General features: G+C 38.9%; 1 non-coding gene across 1 annotated transcript; it reads right to left on the reverse strand.

Annotated features, from left to right (window-relative positions):
• Window positions 1-24,931: 24,931 nt before the first annotated feature.
• On the reverse strand, window positions 24,932-25,039 carry LOC130952914 (small nucleolar RNA R71). Its single transcript, XR_009075089.1, has one exon. It is a non-coding gene; the product is annotated as a small nucleolar RNA R71 (small nucleolar RNA).
• Window positions 25,040-25,416: the final 377 nt, after the last annotated feature.

Here is a 25,416-nt window from a genome sequence, read left to right on the forward strand (position 1 = left end):
AAATTCCTTCCGGCAAGTGCACCGGTTATCGTCAAGTAAAAACTCACAATAGAGTGAGGTCGAATCCCACAAGGATTGGTTGAGTGAGCAATTCGGATTAGAAGTGTGTTCTAGTTGAGCGGGATCAAGATTTAGATGAGAATTGCGGAATGTAAAATTGGCGGGAAACGTAATTGGCAAGAAATTAAAAGTGCAGAATCTTAAATTGCATGAATTAAAGAGCGAGAAGCTAAATTGCTGAAATTAAAAGGGGATCGGGGTGATTGCATGAATTTAACTGCAGAATGTAAAGAGAAAGTGATAGATCAGAAATGGGGAATTCATTGGGTTTCAGGAGATATTGAGATCTCCGAATCAAAACATTTTCATCCCTTCCTCAACCAATGCATTCATTGAATTTTGCTTGGCAATCTTATATGATTGGATCCCAATCCCTTGGCTCACCAATTCTCTCTAAAAACAAACAAATTCCCAATCCCTTGGTTTAAATGTTCATAAGAAGAGATGATGCTCGATCACTGATTATACCACACAGTTTCATGAACCACAATTTGGTAGGATTACATGTCACAATATCCATCCAAACCCCAATCCAATTCACTGTGAGAAAGCTTCTCTAGCATGAATCCTCCATTCCTTTCCCAAGGTTCCGAAGGATTCCAATTATGGATAGTTTCTTTCCCAAGACAACTAACCAATGGAATTAGATCGAGAAGCTTTCTAACAAAATTCAAGAGAAAAGATTGAAGAAGAAGATAAAAACTATTATTGATTCATTGAATTACAATAGAGCTCCCTAACCCAATGAAAGGGGGTTTAGTGAGTCATAGCTCTGAATTCAATTACAAAAAGATGAAAAACTAGCAAAATGATCAAAAGTTCCCCGATAAGTCTCTCTCAAACTTAAATTCTATCCTATTTATACACTTTCTAAATTGAGCTTCTGTTGTGTTTCTTGGGCTTTGATGCCTTTTCCTGATTTCCTTTTGCCTTGGGTTTATGATCCAAAATCCTGATGCGGTTGCTGATCCAATTCTGTAACATTCATTGAGCCAACTTAGTGATAATCAAGTATTGACACATGACTCAACAAATTGAAATTCCAGACTCATCAATTCTTCAGGCCCAATCCCATAAACCATGATATTCAATTGGGTTTCATACCAGAGTACGTTTAAGTTAATGTTTGTGCTCAAATGCTAACTTAAACTGCAATATCTTTGGTCCAGAAACCTTTTCAATTAGTGGCGTTTAAGCTTAAGCTTAAACTGCAACTTAAACGTTGGACACTCCTGGAGGTGATATGAGTCGAACACATTTAAGCTTCAGTTTAAGGTTAAACTAAAGCTTAAACGTGGAAATGAAAGAAGGCAACCCTGGAGTGTGGAATTGTCGAACACGTTTAAGCTTCAGTTTAAGGTTAAACTGAAGCTTAAACGTGGAAATGGAGGGAAGCCATCCTGGAGGGTAAAGGTCGAACACGTTTAAGCTCCAGTTAAGCTTAAACTGGAGCTTAAACGTGGAAATGCAAAACGCAACCCTGGAGGAGAATGGTCGAACACGTTTAAGCTCTAGTTTAGGGTTAAACTGGAGCTTAAACGTGGAAATGGCTCCCTGGTGCTTTCAATTCTGGCGTTTAACTTCCAGTTTAAGGTTAAACTGGAGGTTAAACGCCACTTTCAGCCTTTCCTCAGCTTTCATGACTTTGGCGTTTAAGCTCCAGTTTAAGCTTAAACTGGAGCTTAAACTCCACATGTGATATTTAAGCTTCCTTTATTGATTTTGTTTCTTCCTTGCCTAGCCTCTTCTTTCCTGAAATAATCCAAACAACTGCATCAAAGTCTTGCAAAATTTCATGAGAAATCTTTCATTCATAGCATTCAAGTAATATAACTAAAAACTCATGAAATTTGCATCAAAATCATACTGTTTGGATGGTTTATTGCTTTGTTATTTATTTAACCATTCTTGGTTACTTTAAGCTCAAGAAAATGCATAAAACAACTAAAACTAACAGAAAAATGCTAGTGAAACTAGCCTAAGATGCCTTGGCATCAGAAGGCAATTAGGACATAGAGATAATTTTCCATAGTTTTTGATAGTATTAGGAGTAGGAATAGGAGTTGTGTAGCATTGCTCTCTTAGGGTTTCATTTCCATTTCCATTGTATCATTTTATAGCAAGCTTTGATCTTTGATTTTGCCTCTTTAATTGTAAGTACTCTCAATTTCCTCTTTAATTAAAGCACTATTACTTCCATTTCCTTTGGTTCAAGTTACTTTGTTCATATTTCCAATTTTGTGTTTCTTGAAGTTTTGATTGATGAATTTTATGTTTCATGCTTCCTTTATGTTTAATTGCTTGTTTATATTTGGTTTTGTTGATAGTTGGTTATAGTTTTATCATTTACCTTGTAATTTCTCATGTTTTACTTTTATGCACACAAGGTGTTTGTGAAAATGCCAACTTTAGATTTTGAGTAGATTTTCACACCTTGGCTTGTGGTTTGAGTTCCTAGGATACTAGAGTCATGATGTCCGACATTTAGTGGTAATTCTTGGGGAGTTAGTTAGCTCTTGTTTCCATTGACGCTAGCCTTTTATCAACTAGTTTGGTAAGTTGGTTAGGACTTATGGATTAAGGTCAATTATGCTTGCTTGACTTACTCCTCGATGGTTAGGGATGACTAGGTGAGATTGACTCGTGATAATTACCGTAGTCGTGGTTATGGCAAGGATAGGATTCCTTGGATCCTCTTTCCCAATTCAAGGCTCTTTTTATAGCATTTTCACTAGTTTTGACCTTGCTTCCCTTTTACTTGCTTTAATATCAATGTTGATCATCTCTTTGTTCTTTTATTTCTTAAGTTCTTTTAATCTTTCGTTTCTTACTTGAAAACCCCTTTGTCTTAACAACCAAGGAAGTAACACTTCAATTGCGTCCTAGGGAGAACGACTCGAGGTTTAATACTCTCGGTATATATTGTGTTTGAATTTAACAATTGATTGAGAGAGCTCATTGTTGGTTTGGACTATGCTACCAACGAATTGATGCTTATATTTTGTTCGATTCCAAACCATACAAGAAACTCACTCTCAATATCATAGGGTTTTTAGCTTGATAGGTGCCATTAATTTATGAAGTTATTACTTGCAAATCACAGAACAACACCACTTTTTCTGCCTCCATTTCTTTAGCCAACTTCAAGCCAGCAAGTAGGACTTCATACTCTGCTTGATTGTTAGAAGCGGAGAACTCAAACCTGAAGGATAGCTCTATCTGAGTTTCTTAAGCGCTTTTTAGAATAACACCAGCTCTACTTCCAGCTTTATTTGATGACCCATCTATATACAGACTCCATACAGCTGGATTTCCTGGGCTTTCTGTGTATTAAGCGATAATGTCAGCAAGGTACTGCGACTTAATGGTTGTCCGAGCTTCATACCTTAAGTCAAACTCGGACAGTTCTACCGCCCATTGTAGCATCCGACCTGTCAAGTCCGTCTTTTGTAAGATATATTTTATTGGTTAATTAGTGTGGACTTTAATGGTATGAGCCTGGAAGTAAGGTCAAAGCCTTTGAGATGTGAGGATAAGGGCATAAGCAAACTTCTCTATCTTTTAATAGTTCAACTCTACCCCTTATAGGGATTTGTTGATGAAATAGATAGGTTGCTACCCCTTTTCATCTTCTTGGACCAAGGCTGAAGCTATAGCTCAACTTCCTACTGACAGGTACAGCACGAGCTCTTCTCCTTTGATAGGTCAGGTGAATATGGATGGTTGTCCCAAGAAAGCTTTGAAGTCCTGAAAGGCTTGTTCATATTTTGGTGTCCATTTGAATTGCTTCCCCTTTCTTAAGATTGGGTAAAAGGGAAGTGACTTAAGGGATGATCCAGCTAAGAATCTAGATAGAGCTGCCAAACATCCATTTAGTTGTTGGACCTCTTTGACACAAGTCAGGCTCTTCATGTTAAGTATAGCCTCGTATTTGTCTGGATTTGCTTCTATGCTTCTTTGGGTTAATACAAACCCTAGGAACTTCCCAGTTTCTATTGCAATGGTTCATTTTGAGAGATTTAACCTCATTTTATGCTTCCTTATAGTAGAAAATATCTTAGCGCGGTCAAACAAAAGTGTCGCGTCCTCTTTGGCTTTAACGAGCATGTCGTTACATATACCTCCATGAGTTTTTCTATGTGAGCGGAAAACACTTTGTTCTTTAATCCAAAAGGCATTACGACGTAGCAATAATTAGCCTTTGGAGTTATGAACGAGGTCTTCTCTTGATCCAGCTTATACATTAGAATTTGATTACATCCCGAGTAGGCATCCAGAGCATCAATGTTGGGGATTGGATAAGGGTCCTTAAAGCAGGCTTTATTGAGATCGACATAATCAACATACATTCTCCACTTTCCATTTTGTTTTTTCACCAACACAACATTAGCTAACCACAGTGGATATTTTACCTCCCTTATAAACTCTGCCTCCAGCAAGACTTGTACTTGTTCTTCTATGACCTGTGTCTGTTCTGGTCTTAGCGTTCTGCATTTCTGCTAAACAGGTCTGGAGCTCGGATATATTGCAAGTTTATGGGACATCTGGTCGGGATTTATGCTAGGCATGTCAGAAGCTTTCCATGTGAAGAGATCAGAGTTTTCCCTTAACAAGTCCTTGAGCTGTTTCTTCAGTCTTCCTTCTAGGTTTGCCCCTATGCTTGTTGTCTTGTCAGGATGGTTTCCAATTTGTACTTTTTCTATTTTGCCTTCAGGTTAGGGGCTCAATTCTTAACGAGTCTAGACCCCTCCTAACTCGATCATGTTGACCTCTTTACCCCCTAGATTGCCTTTCAAACTGAGGTTCTCATTGTAACATTTTCGTGCTAAATTTTGGCCTCCCTTTACAGTGGCGATCAATTCTATTATAGGGAACTTCATGTGGAAGTGAAGAGTAGAGACAACAGCTGGAAGTCAGTTTAAGGTAGTTTGGCCTATTAAGGCATTGTAGGCTAAGTTTGCATCGACTACAATGTAGTCGATTCTTAGTGTCTTTTATCTGGTATCTTTTTCGAATGTGGTGTACAATAAGATGTAACCAAGAGGTCAGACCCAGTCCGAAAAGGCTATCGAGGTATGCCTTTAGATCCTTTTCTTCTAACTCGAGCTTGTCAAAAGCAGGTTTAAACAGAATATCATTCGAGCTACCTTTTTTCTATCAAAGTTCAGTGGAGGTTAGCATTTGCCAGGATCATAGTTATCCCCACTGGGTCATCATATCCTAGTAATATTCCTTGAGCATCTTCTTTTGAGAATGAGATAGTGGATAGGTCGGTTAATTGACTATTTTTTGTGCGCGAAATTAGAACTCACACAACTTAACTGGCAAATGTACCGGGTCATCCAGGTAATACCTTAGGTGAGTGAGGGTTGATCCCACGAGGATTGTCAGACTGAGCAAGCAATAGTTATCGTGTTGGACTTAGTCAGGAAAACAGTAAAAGATGGTTGTTGTTGAAAACGTATAAAACAACATAATAAAGAAAGCAATTAAAGGTTTGCTGTAAAAGCAATATCAAAAAACAGTTAAGGTCTTGGAGATGTTTATCTTTCCGGATTAAAACTTCTTACTAACTATTTTAACAATGAATCATTCATTCTTTGGGAAACTGTAAGTGATTAAACCCTAATCCATTAGTGATTTAATCTCCTCTGATCCTCATCAAACGCCACTCCCGTGGTCATTCAATTCGAATTGGAGGGTGAAGTGCAAAAAGCTAGCTTATACCACAAAGACCCTAATTACCCCAGATCCTGGCTGAATAGATGTTGCTTATCCCCATCATGTTGTGGATTAGCCGTCTAGGTGTGTTCTCAAGCTGTAGTTCAAGCGAGATAACTTCCTTGAGAATGACAAAAACTCATGTAGAAAAGGGGTCATACTCCCGTTCCACCCAGTTTCATAAGATTAAGAACAAAAACACACCTTAGAATTGAATCAAACATATATTAAAATAGAAGAATAATAATCTTAATCCATAGAAATAAATAGTGCTCCTAACATTAACCAGGAGGTATAGTTGCTCATAACTTACAGAAAAATAGGGCTCTGAAAAAGTGTGGAAGGAAGAAGATCCTAAATCTAAATGATCTTCTCCTTTAAATACTAACCTAATAATAAATGATAAACCTAAAAAGATATTATTTTTAAATAAATATTACAAAAAGAAAATAAAATAAGACTAAGAGGTGCTAAATCCACTTAGAGTCCCAGTAGAGTGTGATTCGGGCTGCTTTCTGGCATTCAGCGCCAGTTTAGGCATTGAAAGCCCAAGGAAGGAAGTGCGCTTCTAGTCTTGTGCCCCCTTGCTGGTGTTGAATGCTAGGTTGGCGTTCAACGCCCAGGGAGGGTGCTACCAGCATTTTCCTTTCTTTCTCCAGGCTTCTCCAAACTACTTTGAATTTCACCTAAAGCCATAAAATACAAGAAAGACTCAAAGTAGCATCCAAAGGGGATTTTTGCACTAAAATCAAGTAAAAGTAATTAAAATCTAACTAAAAACAATATAAAAATGACTAGAAAAAGGGTATAAGATGTTTACACATCAAAACACCAAACTTAAACTCTTGATTGTCTTCAAGCAACCAAAACAATATAGGACCAAGAAGAGAAAATGCACAAGACTTGATTTGTTAATTAAGCTTAGATCTAGTTACTGAATGGGACTTATGACACTCTATTTCTAAATAGCTTTGGCACCTCACTATCCCTTTAAGCTTAGAAATATTAATATCCTTTAAGATATTATTGATTCTCTTCTTTAAGCTCTAATTGATTATTGAACACAACTTTTATTTTCTTTGGTCCTTTGCACCTTTGAGCCTAGTCGTGACTCTAAATGTTTTGTTCTCAAGCTTAACTTGAAACATAAACACCAGAAGTACTTAACTAGGAGAACCTTTCGAGTTCAACTTTTTCTTTACTTTTATTCGCAGACAGTGATGCTCAGATCCTTAGGCATACTCTATAACAGCATTTGGTCATGACTTTAAGTGCTCAGTCTCAAGGGTTACTTCACACCTTCACACCACAAGCATATTGTTAGGGAAAACCACTCTTTTGATCCTTTAGATCAGTTTTGACGCTCCTAACCATTGATGCTCAAAACCTTGGACCTTTTTTTATTTCTTTTTTCTTATTTTCAATTCTTTTTGTTGTTTCTTTTGCTTCAAGAATCAATCTTTTTCTTATTTTAGAGAATCAATAATACTTCTCTAAATTCCTAGTCCTTAAGAACTAATATACTCAACTCCAATACCAAATACATAGAGTTAATTCATACATTCAGAAATAGAGATAAAGCCACCACATCAAAGCAACTAGAATAACTCATAATATAACTCAAATATTATGTATATTACCACTTTTTTTAATAGATATTTCTTTTTAAGCTTGGTGCGGAATACATATGACATCTTGAAAAGAAAATTTCAAAAGTAAACTGCTAAACTAGAAAGTAAAGAAATCCTAGGGGTGATTGATAAACCCCAATTTTGTGGTTTATCTTGTGCTTATTTTTGGGAATTTTATCACCTTTTCTCATATTTATTCAATGAAATAGCATGGTTTGGCAATTCTCACTTGATTTCTGATAAATGTGAAAACATGCTTTTTAGGCCTTAAAATAGCTAAATTTAACTCACTTTAATTCCATTCGATGCCTTGATATGTTTGTTGAGTGATTTCAGGTTCATGAGGCAAGTATTGGATGGAAGAAGTGAGGAGAAAATCATGTAAAGTGGGAGAACTCATGAAGAAATGAAGGAACCGTAAAGTTGTCAAGCCTGACCTCTTCGCACTCAATCGACCATAACTTGAGCTACAGAGGTCCAAATGAGGCGGTTCCAATTGCGTTAGAAAGCTAACATCCGTGGCCCACTAAAGTGAAATCGCCCCCAGCTATTTCTGAAGTACTTTGGGCCCAACCCAACTCATTTCCAATGCTATTTCATGCAGAATTCAAGCTTGGGCAAGGGGGGATGATGAGCAGATAATTTATACGCTTTTTGGCATTATTTTAGATAATCTTTAGTAGAATCTAGCTACTTTTAGGGATGTTTTCATTAGTTTTTATGCTAAATTCACATTTATGGACTTTACTATGAGTTTGTGTGTTTTCCTGTGATTTCAGGTAATTTCTGGCTGAAATTGAGGGACCTGAGCAAAACTCTGATAAGAAGGCTGACAAAGGACTGCTGATGTTGTTGGATTCTGACCTCCCTGCACTCGAAAAAGATTTTATGAAGCTACAGAACTCCAAATGGCGCGCTCTCAACGGCGTTAGAAAGTAGACATTCAGAGCTTTCCAGCAATATATAATAGTCTATATTTTATTTGAGATTAGCCGACGTAAATTGGCGCTCAACGCCAGTTCCATGCTGCATTCTGGAGTTAAACGCCAGAAACACATCACGAACCAGAGTTGAATGCCAAAAACACGTTACAACTTGGCGTTCAACTCCAAAAGAAGCCTCTGCACGTGTAAAGCTCAAGCTCAGCCCAAGCACACACCAAGGGGGCCCCGGAAGTGAATTTCTGCATCAATTACTTACTTCTGTAAACCCTTGTAGCTAGTCTAGTATAAATAAGACATTTTACTATTGTATTAGTAGTCTTTGGACGATCCTGGATTGTATTTTTGATCCTGTGATCATATTTTGGGGGCTGGCCATTCGGCCATGCCTGGACCTTCATCACTTATGTATTTTCAACGGTGTAGTTTCTACACACCATAGATTAAGGGTGTGGAGCTCTGCTGTACCTCGAGTTTTAATGCAATTACTACTATTTTCTATTCAATTCAGTTTATTCCTGTTCTAAGATATTCGTTGCACTTCACCATGACAAATGTGATGACCTGTGACACTTATCATCATTCTCACCTATGAACGCGTGAGTGATAACCACCTCCGTTCTACCTTAGACCGAGTGCATATCTCTTGGATTCCTTAATCTGAATCTTCGTGGTATAAGCTAGAATTGATAGTGACTGATGACAGGTCATCATATACCCATTTTTCAAGCTAATTTCACTTGTTTTACTAGTCTTTATGCACTTTCTTGCATCCTAAGTAAGCAATTTGGAATGAAAATGAATAACTTCTTTAAATCAAACAACCACATTTAAATTGATGCTAAATCATGAGGTTTGAGCTAAAATTAATTGATTTTTAATGAATTATAAACCTTATGAGTTTAGAGATACTTTGATTGGTTGTTTTGGTTTCTTGTAGGTGAAGAAAGGAAGAAAAGAAGAAAAACGTGGCTTAAAGAAGTGTGGCCAAGAAATGAGAAGCGTGGTGCAACATAGAAGGAGGAGGCAAACACTGCCCTCCACAAGAGCACACTGCCCTCCAGGAGAGCAACATATTGAACCAAGCCTTGAAAAGCAACATTGCCCTGCCCACAACAAGGGCGGAGCACAATTTGATGCCAAGGACCAAAGGAAGCAAAAACTCTGCCCTGCCCTCCTCAAGAGCAATATCGGGCTTTCATGGAAAATAATTCAAAGGAAATTGCTTCCTAGTGCTTCCTATGGGTTTCAAACCCAAGAGCAAGGAGGAAAGAAGTAGCGCTCAACCACAAGGAAAACAAGCAAAAATTGGCTTGCTTTCAATCTCTAAGAATCGAACACGGCACCATGAGGAAGCAAGGAACTAAGCGTTACTTTGGTGCCAAGAAAACCAAGGGAAAAGGAGCAACGTGTGCCTCCACCGAGTTTCGAACGTGGGACTTCACCTTTGGCACATTGCCCTGCCCTCCACAAGGGCAGGGCAGCATTTCTTGGTGCATGGCGTAGCATCATGACACGGCCAGGACTTGAACACTCGACCAGCAGCATGCACGCACGGGCAGCACCTGGCGCACCATGACAACTCTGCCCTGCCCTCCACAAGGGCAGGGCAGCATTGATGAGCGGATAATTTGTATGCTTTTTGGCAGTGTTTTTAGTATGTTTTTAGTATCTTTTAGTTAGTTTTTAGTATATTTTCATTAGTTTTTAGTTAAAATTCACTTTTCTGGACTTTACTATGAGTTTGTGTGTTTTTCTGTGATTTCAGGTATTTTCTGACTGAAATTGAGGGTCCTGAGCAAAAATCTGATCCAGAGACTGAAAAGGACTGCAGATGCTGTTGGATTCTGACCTCCCTGCACTCGAAGTGGATTTTCTGGAGCTACAGAAGCCCAATTGGAGCGCTCTCAACGGCATTGGAAAGTAGACATCCTGGGCTTTCCAGCAATATATAATAGTCCATACTTTGCCCAAGATTTGATGGCCCAAACCGGCGCTCAAAGTCACCTACAGAATTTCCAGCGTTAAACGCCGGAACTGGCATAAAATTTGGAGTTAAACGCCCAAACTGGCATGGAAGCTGGCGTTTAACTCCAGAAAAGGTCTCTACACGAAATTCCTTCATTGCTCAGCCCAAGCACACACCAAGTGGGCCCGGAAGTGGATTTTTCTGTCATTTACTCATTTCTGTAAACCTTAGGACACTAGTTTACTATTTATAGGATCTTTGACATTGTATCCGTACCTTATGACCTCATAACATTTTGTACACGTTTCTTTCCACAGTATGAGTCTCTAAACCCCATGGTTGGGGGTGAGGAGCTCTGCTGTGTCTTGATGGATTAATGCAATTACTACTGTTTCTTATTCAATCATGCTTGCTTCCATTCTAAGATAACACTTGTTCTTAATCCGGATGAATGTGATGATCCGTGACAATCATCATCATTCTCAACTATGAACATGTGCCTGACAACCACCTCTGTTCTATCTTAGATTGAGTAGTTATCTCTTGGGTTCTTTAATCGGAATCTTCGTGGTATAGGCAGGACCTGATGGCAGCATTCAAGAGAATCCGGAAGGTCTAAACCTTGTCTGTGGTATTCTGAGTAGGATTCAATGATTGAATGACTGTGACGTGCTTCAAACTTGTAACCTACTGGGTGTCAGTGACAGACGCAAAAGAGGGATTCTATTCCGGTAGGGGAGGGAACCAAACCGGTGATTGGCAATACTGTGACAGAGTGCGTGCATTAGCTTTCACTGCGCGGATGGGAGGTAGCCATTGACAACGGTGAGACCCTACACGAGCTTGCCATGGAAGGAGACTTGCGTGTTTGATGAAGAAGACAGTGGGAAAGCAGAGATTCAGAAGACGGAGCATCTCCAAAACCTCAACCTATTCTCCATTACTGCAATACAAGTAATCATTTCATGTTCTTTTGCTTTTCACAATCAATCCTGATAATTTCTGATCTCCTGACTAAGATTTACAAGATAACCATAGCTTGCTTCAAGCCGACAATCTCTGTGGGATCGACCCTTGCTCACGCAAGGTATTACTTGGACGACCCAGTGCACTTGCTGGTTAGTTGTGCGGAGTTGCAAAAGTGTTATTGCAATTTCGTGCACCAAGTTTTTGGCGCCGTTGCCGGGGATTGTTCGAGTTTGGACAACTGACGGCTTATCTTGTTGCTTAGATTAGGACTGTTTTCTTTTTGTTGGTTTAGAGTTTTTTAGTTGAGTCTAGTTTTATATTCTAAGTTTGGTGTCAATTGCATGCTTTTGTTTTTCTTTTAAAATTTTCGTTTTTGCATAGTCTTAGTCCCTTTTTGATTCATAAAAATCCTAAGTTTGGTGTCCTCTTTGTGTTTTTCTCTTAAAATTTTCGAAAAAATTAGTGTTTGATTTCTAAAAATTTTAAGTTTGGTGTCTTTTTGCTGTTTTTCTCTTTCCTCTTTTTAAAAATCAAATCTTTTTCATAAAAATTTTTTCAATCATATCCTTTTAATCGCTGTTTTCAAATCTTTTTTTTCACTAATTGATTCAGTTCTCAATTTGCTTTGATCTTATTTTATTTTTAATTTTCGAATTTTATTTTATTTTCCTTTTATTTTGTTTTATTATATTTTATTTTTTTCGGTTATTTCAAAAAAAAATAAAGATAAACAAAATTTATCTCTTTGCAATCATTCTCATTTCCCTTTTGTCCATTATGGACTCAAGTGGAATTAATCAGTCCAAGAGGACTCTGGGGTCTTATGCTAACCCCATTACAGCTGCATATGGGAGTAGCATCTGTATACCTCCCATCAAAGCAAGCAGCTTTGAGCTAAACCCTCAACTCATTATCATAGTGCAGCAAAATTGCCAGTATTCCGGTCTTCCACAGGAAGAACCTACTGAGTTTCTGGCACAGTTCTTACAAATTGCTGACACAGTGCATGATAAAGAGGTAGATCAGGATGTCTACAGACTATTACTGTTTCCATTTGCTGTAAAAGATCAAGCTAAAAGGTGGTTAAATAACCAACCTACAGCAAGCATAAAGACATGGAAACAGTTATCAGACAAATTCCTGAATCATTTTTACCCTCCAAAAAGGATGACACAGCTAAGGCTGGACATCCAAGGCTTTAAACAAGAGGATAATGAATCCCTTTATAATGCCTGGGAGAGGTATAGAGGTATGCTAAGAAAATGTCCCTCTGAAATGTTTTCAGAGTGGGTACAGTTAGACATTTTCTACTATGGGCTTACAGAAAAAGCTCAGATGTCTTTAGACCACTCAGCTGGTGGATCTATACACATGAGGAAAACAATTGAAGAAGCTCAAGAGCTTATAGACACTGTTGCTAGAAACCAGTATCTGTACTCTAGCAATGAGTTCGTTCCAAAGGAGGAGGTCATGGCATTAGTCACTGATCCTAATCCTCAGGAACAGATGAATGAGCTTAATCAACAGTTGCTCCTGATGACAGAACAGTTAGCAGAATTTAAAGAAATGCTCCATGGTACTAAGGTTGCTAATAAGAGCATAGAACTGCAGTTGAATCAAGCAAAACAGCAATTATCTAAACAGATAACAGAGGAGTGCCAAGCAGTTCAATTGAGGAGTGGAAAGACCCTGAATAACACTGTTCAAAAGAGCAAAAAGCCAAATAAGGAACAAATGACAGAGGACAACCAACCCACTGTTCAAAATCCCTCTGAGGACAGTAAGAGCCCAGAGAGGAATATTGGCGTTCAAACGCCAGAAAGGGAAGGAAAACTGGCGTTAAACGCCCATTCCTTGCCCAGTTCTGGCGTTCAAACGCCAGAAAAGGAAAGGAAGTTGGCGTTTAACGCCCAAACTTCAACCATTCCTAGCGTCCAAACGCCAAGGGAGGATCAGACACCTGAGAGTGCTGACAGTAATCCCCCTAACAAGGCTTCTTCAACCACTTCTGTACGGAATAAACCTGCAGCATCTAAGGTTGAAGAATATCAAGCCAAGATGCCTTATCCTCAGAAACTCCGCAAAGCGGAACAGGATAAGCAATTTGCCCGCTTTGCAGACTATTTAAGGACTCTTGAATAAAGATTCCTTTTGCAGAGGCACTTGAGCAAATACCTTCTTATGCTAAGTTCATGAAAGAGATCTTAAGTCATAAGAAGGACTGGAGAGAGACTGAAAAAGTGTTTCTCACTGAAGAATGCAGTGCAGTCATTCTAAAAAGCTTACCAGAAAAGCTTCAAGATCCTGGAAGCTTTCTGATACCATGCACATTGGAAGGCACTTACACCAAGATAGCCTTATGTGATCTTGGAGCAAGTATCAATTTAATACCTGCATCCACTATTAGAAAGCTTGGGTTGATTGGAGAAGTCAAACCAACCAGGATATGCCTCCAACTTGCTGATGGCTCCATTAAACACCCATCAGGCATAATAGAGGACATGATTGTCAAGGTTGGGCCATTTGCCTTTCCAACTGACTTTGTAGTGCTGGAAATGGAGGAGCACAAAAGTGCAACTCTCATTCTAGGAAGACCTTTCCTAGCAACTGGACGAACTCTCATTGATGTACAAAAGGGGGAAGTAACCTTGAGAGTCAATGAGGATGAGTTCAAGTTGAATGCTGTAAAAGCTATGCAGCATCCAGACACACCAGAGGACTGCATGGACGCTGACATTATTGACTCTCTGGTAGAAGAGATCAATATGGCTGAAAGCCTAGAATCAGAGCTTGAGGACATCTTCAAAGATGCTCAAACTGATCAGGAAGAGCCAGAGGAGGCAAAGGAATTTTCGAAAACTCCTCAGGAGGAGGATAAGCCTCCTAAGCCTGAACTCAAACCACTACCATCATCCCTGAAATACGCATTTCTGGGAGAGGGTGACACTTTTCCAGTGATTATAAGCTCTGCTTTAAATCCACAGGAAGAGGAAGCACTGATTAAAGTGCTGAGGACACACAAGACAGCTCTTGGGTGGTCCATAAGTGATCTCAAGGGCATTAGCCCAGCTAGATGCATGCACAAGATCCTATTGGAGGATAATGCCAAACCAGTGGTTCAACCACAGAGGAGGCTAAATCCTGCCATGAAGGAGGTGGTGCAGAAAGAGGTCACTAAATTACTAGAGGCTGGGATTATTTATCCTATTTCTGATAGCCCCTGGGTGAGCCCTGTCCAAGTTGTTCCCAAAAAGGGAGGCATGACAGTGGTTCATAATGAAAAAAATGAACTGGTTCCTACAAGAACAGTCACAGGGTGGCGCATGTGTATTGACTACAGAAGGCTCAATACAGCCACCAGAAAGGATCATTTTCCTTTACCATTCATAGACCAAATGCTAGAAAGACTAGCTGGTCATGATTACTACTGCTTTTGGATGGCTATTCAGGCTACAACCAAATTGCAGTAGATCCTCAGGACCAAGAGAAAACAGCATTCACATGCCCTTCTGGCGTGTTTGCCTACAGGAGGATGCCTTTTGGTCTGTGCAATGCACCTGCAACCTTTCAGAGGTGCATGCTCTCTATCTTCTCAGATATGGTAGAGAAATTCCTGGAGGTCTTCATGGACGACTTCTCAGTATATGGAGACTCATTCAGCTCCTGTCTTAACCACCTATCACTTGTCCTGAAAAGATGCCAAGAGACTAACCTAGTTTTAAACTGGGAGAAATGTCACTTTATGGTGACTGAAGGAATTGTCCTTGGGCACAAAATTTCAAGCAGGGGAATAGAGGTGGATAAGGCAAAGGTAGAGGTAATTGAAAAATTACCACCACCTGCCAATGTTAAGGCAATCAGAAGCTTTCTGGGGCATGCAGGATTCTACAGAAGGTTTATCAAGGATTTTTCGAAAATTGCTAAACCTCTGAGTAACCTGTTAGCTGCTGACACACCATTTGTGTTTGACACACAGTGTCTGCAGGCATTTGAGACCCTGAAAGCTAAGCTGGTCACAGCACCAGTCATCTCTGCACCAGATTGGACATTACCATTTGAATTAATGTGTGATGCCAGTGATCATGCCATTGGTGCAGTGTTGGGACAGAGGCATAACAAACTTCTGCATGTCATTTATTATGCTAGCCGTGTTCTAAATGATGCACAGAAGAATTACACAACCACAGAAAAAGAATTACTTGCAGTGGTCTATGCCATTGACAAGTTTAGATCCTACTTGGTGGGATCAAAGGTGATTGTGTACACTGACCATGCTGCTCTTAAATACTTACTCACAAAGCAGGATTCAAAACCCAGACTTATCAGATGGGTGTTGCTTCTGCAAGAGTTTGATATAGAAATAAGAGATAGAAAAGGGACAGAGAATCAAGTAGCTGATCATCTGTCCAGAATAGAACCAGTAGCAGGGGCGTCCCTCCCTTCTACTGAGATCTCTGAGACTTTCCCAGATGAGCAACTCTTTGCCATTCAGGAAGCTCCATGATTTGCAAACATTGCAAATTATAAAGCTGTAAGGTTCATACCCAAGGAGTACAGCAGTGTGCAGAGAAAGAAACTAATTTCAGATGCCAAGTACTACCTTTGGGATGAACCATATCTCTTTAAGAGATGTGCTGACGGAGTGATCCGCAGGTGTGTACCCAGAGAAGAAGCACAAAAGATCTTATGGCACTGCCATGGATCACATTATGGAGGACATTTTGGAAGTGAGCGAACAGCCACTAAAGTTCTCCAGTGCGGCTTCTACTGGCCTACTCTCTATAAAGATTCCCGAGAGTTTGTGCGTAACTGTGACAGTTGCCAAAGAGCTGGTAACCTGCCTCACGGATATGCCATGCCTCAACAAGGAATATTAGAGATAGAATTGTTTGATGTATGGGGAATTGATTTCATGGGACCATTCCCACCATCATACTCAAACACTTACATTCTGGTGGCAGTGGACTATGTATCTAAATGGGTAGAAGCAATTGCTACACCCACTAATGATACCAAGACTGTGCTTAAATTCCTCCAGAAAAACATTTTCAGCAGGTTTGGCGTCCCCAGAGTGCTAATCAGTGATGGGGGCACTCATTTCTGCAATAAACAGCTGTACTCTGCTATGGTTAGATATGGAATCAGCCATAAAGTGGCAACTCCGTATCATCCACAGACTAATGGGCAAGCTGAAGTCTCTAACAGAGAGCTAAAAAGAATCCTGGAACGGACTGTGATGGCCCGAAGAAAGGATTGGGCAAAGAGCTTGGATGATGCTCTGTGGGCATACAGAACAGCATTCAAGACTCCTATATGCACCTCTCCATACCAACTGGTGTATGGGAAGGCCTGTCATTTGCCTGTGGAACTGGAACACAAAGCCTACTGGGCAACTAGATTCCTAAACATGGATGCACAGTTAGCTGGTGAGAAAAGACTGCTCCAGCTAAATGAGCTAGAGGAGTTCAGACTCAATGCCTTTGAAAATGCAAAAATTTATAAGGAAAAGGCAAAGAAGTGGCATGACAAGAGATTGTCAACCAGAATCTTTGAGCCAGGACAAAAAGTTCTGCTCTTCAACTCCAGGCTCAAACTGTTTCCAGGAAAACTCAAATCCCGGTGGAGGGGTCCGTATGTGATTACAGGAGTATCACCATATGGATATGTTGAGCTTCAGGATATTGATTCTGACAAGAAGTTCATTGTTAATGGACAGAGAATCAAGCACTATCTTGAAGGAAATCTTGAGCAGGAATGCTCAAAACTGAGACTTGAGTGATTCTCAGTGAAAGTCCAGCTAAAGACAGTAAAGAAGCGCTTGCTGGGAGGCAACCCAGTCATTAGAAAGTTGTATAAGTTGTTCTTACAGAGGCAAGTATCAAAAATGAAGGAATTCACAGAGTTACAGAAGGATTCAGCTCAAAAAGCAGAGAAAATGAGCTTACTGGCGAAAAAACGCCAGTAAGGGGCATTTTGGGCGTTAAACGCCAGAATGGGCACCATTCTGGGCGTTTAACGCCAGTAATGGTACCATTTTGGGCGTTAAACGCCAGAATGGGCACCATTCTGGGCGTTTAACGCCAGGTGTGCAGCATCCTGGGCGTTTTAGAAAAACGCCCAGTGAGGAAGAATTTCTGGCGTTTAACGCCAGCCAGGGTACCTGGCTGGGCGTTAAACGCCCAAGTGGGGCAACAGATGGGCGTTAAACGCCAGAATGAGTGCCATTCTGGGCGTTTAACGCCAGCTTGGTGGGGGGACCACAATTTTGTTTTCAAATCAGATTTTTTCAAACTTTCCTTTTCTCACCCATACTTTTCTACAAAATCACACTTCAATCATTCATCATTCACTTTCAAATCTTCAAAAATCAAAACCTTTTTTTTCAAATTTGTTTCAAATCAATTACAAACATTGTTCAAAAATTTCACCCTTTTCTCAATTTCTTCTCATATCTTCTCAAATCTCCTTTCAAATTCTTCTTTTTTTCGAAAACTCCCCTCCCCCTTATAAATACACGTTTGTTCCCCTCTTCCACCACACCATTCGAATTTTCTCTTCCTCCCCCTCTCTTCTCTCTTCTCTTTTGCTTGAGGACAAGCAAACCTCTAAGTTTGGTGTGCTTTTCCGTGATCACTAAGCCAAGATTCATCAATATCATGGCTCCTAAGGGAAAACAAACCAATTTAAGAGGCAAGAAAGAGAATAATCCAAAGAATCTTTGGAATGAAGAGAAGTTCTTAACCAAAGAACATGAAGACCATTATCATAAAATAATGGGTCTGAGGTCAGTGATCCCGGAAGTTAAATTTGATCTGAAAGAAGATGAATATCCGGGGATCCAAGAGCAAATTCGAAACAGAGGATGGGAAGTTCTAACCAATCCTGAAACAAAGGTTGGAAGGAACATGGTTCAGGAATTCTACTCAAATCTGTGACTAACAGATAGCAGAGAATGACTGGAACTGCTTACCATACCTACAGAACCATGGTCAGAGGGAAAGTTATATACTTTCATCTGGACAAAATAAGAGAAATCTTCAAGTTACCTCAACTGCAAGATGATCCTGATTCCTTTAATAGGAGGATGGTGAGAGTAGATAAGGGGTTGGATCAAGTTCTAGAGGACATATGCCTCCCTGGAACTAAGTGGATAACCAATTCTAAGGGTGTCCCAAACCAACTCAAGAGGGGAGACCTCAAGCCAATTGCAAGAGGTTGGCTAGACTTCATTGGGCGTTCCATATTGCCCACTAGCAACCGTTCTGAGGTCACCATCAAGAGGGCAGTGATGATTCATTGCATTATGCTTGGAAAAGAAGTGGAAGTGCATCATGTGATTGCTTGTGAGATCTACACAATTGCAAATAAGAATTCCACTGAAGCCAAATTGGCTTATCCAAGCTTGATTTCCTTGCTCTGTAAAGAGGCTGGGGTGAAGATGGGAGTAGATGAGTTCATACCTATTGAACACCCAATCACCAAGAAGTCAATGGAAGGAGCAAGAGAAGCAAGGGCGTGAAATTCAAGAGATGAAACGCCAAAAGCTCTCCTCTCAAGCTGAGGGAGCATCCACTTCTCAAAATCAAGGTTGTTGAGTCCTAACTCTGTGAACACCTCTATCATTAGAAGCCTATGTTTGCGTTTTTTTTGTTTTGTTTTCTATTTTTATTTTTAGTTCATCTTATATCTATATTTGAGTTTTGTTCTTAGTTTATAATTAATAAAATTTAAGTTTATGCCTTAAAGCTATGAATGTCCTATGAATCCATCACCTCTCTTAATTGAAAAATGCTTTAATCACAAAAGAACAAGAAGTACAGGGTTTCGAAATTTATCTCTGAAACTAGTTGAATTAGTTTGATGTGGTGACAATACTTTTTGTTTTCTGAATGTATGCTTGAACAGTGCATATGTCTTTTGAATTTGTTATTCATGAATGTTAAAATTGTTGGCTCTTAAAAGAATGATGGAAAAAGAGACATGTTATTGAGGATCTGAAAAATCATAAAAATGATTCTTGAAGCAAGAAAAAGCAGTGAATTCAAAAAAAAAAAATAAATAAATTTTCGAAAAAAAAAGAAGAAGAAAAGAGAAGGAAAAGAAAAAGAAAGAAATAAAGTTGTGATCCAAGGCAATAAGAGTGTGCTTAAGAACCCTGGACACCTCTAATTGGGGACTTTAGCAAAGCTGAGTCACAATCTAAAAAGGTTCACCCAATTATGTGTCTGTGGCATGTATGTATCCGGTGGTAATACTGGAAGACAGAGTGCTTTGGGCCACGGCCAAGACTCATAAAGTAGCTGTGTTCAAGAATCATCATACTTAACTAGGAGAATCAATAACACTATCTGGATTCTGAGTTCCTAAAGAAGCCAATCATTCTGAATTTCAGAGGATAGAGTGAGATGCCAAAACTGTTCGGAGGCAAAAAGCTACTAGTCCCGCTCATCTAATTGGAACTATGTTTCTTTGATATTTGGAGTCTATAGTATATTCTCTTCTTTTTATCCTATTTGATTTTCAGTTGCTTGGGGACAAGCAACGATTTAAGTTTGGTGTTGTGATGAGCGGATAATTTGTATGCTTTTTGGCAGTGTTTTAGTATGTTTTTAGTATCTTTTAGTTAGTTTTTAGTATATTTTCATTAGTTTTTAGTTAAAATTCACTTTTCTGGACTTTACTATGAGTTTGTGTGTTTTTCTGTGATTTCAGGTATTTTCTGACTGAAATTGAGGGTCCTGAGCAAAATCTGATCCAGAGACTGAAAAGGACTGCAGATGCTGTTGGATTCTGACCTCCCTGCACTCGAAGTGGATTTTCTGGAGCTACAGAAGCCCAATTGGAGCGCTCTCAACGGCATTGGAAAGTAGACATCCTGGGCTTTCCAGCAATATATAATAGTCCATACTTTGCCCAAGATTTGATGGCCCAAACCGGCGCTCAAAGTCACCTACAGAATTTCCAGCGTTAAACGCCGGAACTGGCATAAAATTTGGAGTTAAACGCCCAAACTGGCATGGAAGCTGGCGTTTAACTCCAGAAAAGGTCTCTACACGAAATTCCTTCATTGCTCAGCCCAAGCACACACCAAGTGGGCCCGGAAGTGGATTTTTTGTCATTTACTCATTTCTGTAAACCTTAGGACACTAGTTTACTATTTATAGGATCTTTTGACATTGTATCCGGACCTTATGACCTCATAACATTTTTTACACGTTTCTTTCCACAGTATGAGTCTCTAAACCCATGGTTGGGGGTGAGGAGCTCTGCTGTGTCTTGATGGATTAATGCAATTACTACTGTTTCTTATTCAATCATGCTTGCTTCCATTCTAAGATAACACTTGTTCTTAATCCGGATGAATGTGATGATCCGTGACAATCATCATCATTCTCAACTATGAACATGTGCCTGACAACCACCTCTGTTCTATCTTAGATTGAGTAGTTATCTCTTGGGTTCTTTAATCGGAATCTTCGTGGTATAGGCAGGACCTGATGGCAGCATTCAAGAGAATCCGGAAGGTCTAAACCTTGTCTGTGGTATTCTGAGTAGGATTCAATGATTGAATGACTGTGACGTGCTTCAAACCTGTAACCTACTGGGCGTCAGTGACAGACGCAAAAGAGGGATTCTATTCCGGTAGGGGAGGGAACCAAACCGGTGATTGGCAGTACTGTGACAGAGTGCGTGCATTAGCTTTCACTGCGCGGATGGGAGGTAGCCATTGACAACGGTGAGACCCTACACGAGCTTGCCATGGAAGGAGACTTGCGTGTTTAATGAAGAAGACAGTGGGAAAGCAGAGATTCAGAAGACGGAGCATCTCCAAAACCTCAACCTATTCTCCATTACTGCAATACAAGTAATCATTTCATGTTCTTTTGCTTTTCACAATCAATCCTGATAATTTCTGATCTCCTGACTAAGATTTACAAGATAACCATAGCTTGCTTCAAGCCGACAATCTCCGTGGGATCGACCCTTGCTCACGCAAGGTATTACTTGGACGACCCAGTGCACTTGCTGGTTAGTTGTGCGGAGTTGCAAAAGTGTTATTGCAATTTCGTGCACCAAGCATCCTGCATCATCTTGAATGCCCATCACACGCACGAGGCCGCATGCACCATTTCTTGCTCTGCCCTCCACAAGGGCAGGGCAGCCTCTTGGAAGCTACATTCTCATGGGCTGAAAATTGGATTAAAAATCCAATTTAATTCATTTCTTCACCAAATCAAAAGCCCATCCAAATTCCAAAATCCAAGAATAGAAAGTGTATAAATAGGAGATAGTTTGATGTAATGAGGACCCTTCTTTTGATTTTTGAATTTTTACATTTTGAAACTTCATCTTCTCTGAGAGCTTTGAATTGAGATTTGAGAGAATTAGGAAGGAGAATTGATCTCTCTTCTTCCTCGTTCTTGCTTGAGCACTTTTTACTTTTCTTGTTTGAGTCTTGGGTGTAAAGAATTGAGGAATTTCTGTCTCAATCTCCATTTAAGATCTCTTTGATTACCTCACTGCATAATTGAGTTGAACCCAAATTTCCTTTACTGCTTCCTCTTTAAATTTCTTGTTAATTGCTTTGTGAATTTGGATCTGGGAAGGCAATTGAGATCTAGACTTTGCTATCTAGTCTCTGGAGTCCTGAGATCCCATTTTCCTTTTGGTTCTTCTGTGAACCCCTGCTGCAATTTACTTTCCCTTTCTGTTTGAGATCTAACAGAACTCAAATCATCTCTTGCTTTGATAATTGTTACAATTTAATTTCCCTTGCTTGAATTCTGAAATCCTAGTCCTCAAATCCCTTTTCCATTCAAGCAATTTATATTTCTTGCACTTTAAGTTACTGCAATTTACATTTCTTGCACTTTAAGTTTTAGTCATTTAATTTCTTGTTCTTTAAGATTCAGCTCTTTTACTTTCAGTTCTCTTTAATTTCTGCAATTCTTCCCTCCCCCTTTACATTTTCTATCATTTATTTACTGTTAGATACAAAATCACTCAACCAAAACTTGATTCGCTTGACTAAATCAACCACTAAACTAAAATTGCTCAATCCTTCGTGTGATCGACCTCACTCCCGTGAGTTTTATTACTTGATGCAACCCGGTACACTTGCCGGTGAGTTTTGTGTTGGATCGTTTTCCACACATCAGTGACATTCATGAGATCCGAAAAGTCTAAACTTTGTCTGTGGTATTCCGAGTAGGATTCAGGGATTGAATGAATGTGACGAGCTTCAAACTCGCGATTGTTGGGCGTGATGACAAACGCAAAAGAATCAGTGGATTCTATTCCGACATGATCGAGAACCGATAGATGATTAGCCGTGCCGTGACAGAGCATTTGGACCTTTTTCACTTAAAGGATATGATGTAGCCATTGACAAAGGTGATGCCCTACATACAGCTTGCCATGGAAAGGAGTAAAAAGGATTGGATGAAGGCAGTAGGAAAGCAGAGATTCAAAAGGAGCACAGCATCTTCATACGCCTATCTAAAATTCCCACTAATGAATTACATAAGTATTTCTATCTTTATTTTCTATTTATTTATTATTATTATTCAAAAACTACATAATCATTTATTATCCACCTAACTGAGATTTACAAGATGACCATAGCTTGCTTCATACCAACAGTCTCCGTGGGATCGACCCTTACTCACGTAAGGTTTATTACTTGGACGACCCAGTGCACTTGCTGGTTAGTTGTGCGAAGTTGTGAAGTTATGTTTGGACCATGGTATCATGCACCAAGTTTTTGGCGCCATTACCAGGGAGAGAACGAACATGAATGCCATTATCAGAAATCACAATTTTGCCTACCAAGTTTTTGACACCGTTGCTGGGGATTGTTCGAGTTTGGACAACTGACGGTTCATCTTGTTGCTCAGATTAGGTAATTTTCTTTTCAAAATTTTTTCAAAAATCTCTCAAAAAATTTTTTCTTTATTTTCATTTTTCTAATGATTAATTTTCAAAAAATCCAAAAAAAAAATTTAGAAAATCATGAAATCAAAAATATTTTGTGTTTCTTGTTTGAGTCTTGAGTCAATTTTTAAGTTTGGTGTCAATTGCATGTTTTAAAAATTTTTTGCATTTTTTGAAAATTCATACATGTGTTCTTCATGATCTTCAAGTTGTTCTTGACAAGTCTTCTTGTTTGATCTTGATATTTTCTTGTTTTATGTCTTTTGTTGTTTTTCATGTGCATTTTTGCATTCATAGTGTCTAAGCATTGAAAATATCTAACTTTGGTGTCTTGCATGTTTTTCTTTTCTTGAAAATTTTTCAAAAATAAGTTTTGATGTTCATCTTGATCTTCAAAGTGTTCTTGGCATTCATCTTGACATTCATAGTGTTCTTGCATGCATCATGTGTTTTGATTCATAATTTTCATGTTGTGAGTCATTTTTTATATTTTTCTCTCTCATCATTAAAAATTCAAAAATAAAAAAATATCTTTTCCTTGTTTTACTCATAATTTTCGAAATTTTGGGTTGACTTAGTCAACAATTTTTAAAATTAGTTATTTCTTGTTAGTCAAGTAATTAATTTTAAATTTTAAAATTTAATTCTTTTTCAACTATATCTTTTTAATCATATCTTTTCAAATAATATCTTATCAAAAAAAACTTTGATTTCAAAATATATTTTCTAACTTCTTATCTTCTCAAAATTAATTTTCAAATATTTTTCAACTAACTAATTGACTTTTTGTTTGTTTCTTATCTTTTTCAAAACCATCTAACTACTTTCCTTTCTCTAATTTTCGAAAATTTCGCCCTCATTTTTTAAAATTCGTTTTAATTAATTAATTATTTCAAATTTTAATTTTAATTTTATTTCTTCTCTTAATTTTCGAAAATCACTAACTCTTTTTCAAAATTTATTTTCGAATTTCTCCTTCTCTCATCCTTTTCTACTTATTTATTTATTTAATAACACTTCTCTTCATCTCAAGAATCTGAACCTATCTTCACCCTTGTGTTTGGATTCTTACCTTTTCCTTCTTACATTCCCTTTTTCATCTACTAACATAAAGGAATCTCTCTACTGTGGTAAAGAGGATCCCTATTATTATTTTCTGTTCCTTTCTTTTTCATATGAGCAGGAGCAAGGACAAGAATATTCTTGTTGAAGCAGATCCTGAATCTGAAAGGACTTTGAAGAAGAAATTAAGAGAAGCTAAATTACAACAATCCAGAGACAACCTTACAGAAATTTTCGAAAAGGAAGAGGAGATGGCAACCAAAAATAATAATGCAAGGAGGATGCTTGGTGATTATACTACACCTACTTCCAAATTTGATGGAAGAAGCATCTCAATCCCTGCCATTGGAGCAAATAACTTTGATTTGAAACCTCAACTAGTTGCTCTACTACAACAGAACTGCAAGTTCCATGGACTTCCATCAGAAGATCCCTACCAGTTTTTAACTGAGTTCTTGCAGATCTGTGAGACTGTTAAGACTAATGGAGTAGATCCTGAAGTCTACAGGCTCATGCTTTTCCCCTTTGCTGTAAGAGACAGAGCTAGAATATGGTTGGATTCACAACCTAAAGATAGCCTGGACTCATGGGATAAGCTGGTCGTGGCCTTCTTGGCTAAATTCTTTCCTCCTCAAAAGCTGAGCAAGCTTAGAGTGGATGTTCAGACCTTCAAACAAAAAGATGGTGAATCCCTCTATGAAGCTTAGGAAAGATACAAGCAGATGACCAAAAGGTGTCCTTCTTACATGCTTTCTGAATGGACCATTTTGGATATATTCTATTATGGCCTATCTAAATTCTCTAATATGTCACTGGACCATTCTGCAGGTATATCCATTGATATGGTTGCAAATAACCAATTCATGTATACTTCTGAGAGGAATTCCGTGAGTAATGGGACGCCTCAGAGGAAGGGAGTTCTTGAAATTGATGCTCTGAATGCCATACTGGCTCAGAACAAAATGTTGACTCAACAAGTCAACATGATTTCTCAAAGTCTGAATGGATGGCAAAATGAATCCAACAGTACTAAAGAGGCATCTTCTTAAGAAGAAGCTTATGATCCTGAGAACCCTGCAATAGCAGAGGTAAATTACATGGGTGAACCTTATGGAAACACCTATAATTC

Source organism: Arachis stenosperma, chromosome 9 (genome assembly GCF_014773155.1).
Source record: "Arachis stenosperma cultivar V10309 chromosome 9, arast.V10309.gnm1.PFL2, whole genome shotgun sequence".
Taxonomy (NCBI): Eukaryota; Viridiplantae; Streptophyta; class Magnoliopsida; order Fabales; family Fabaceae; genus Arachis; species Arachis stenosperma.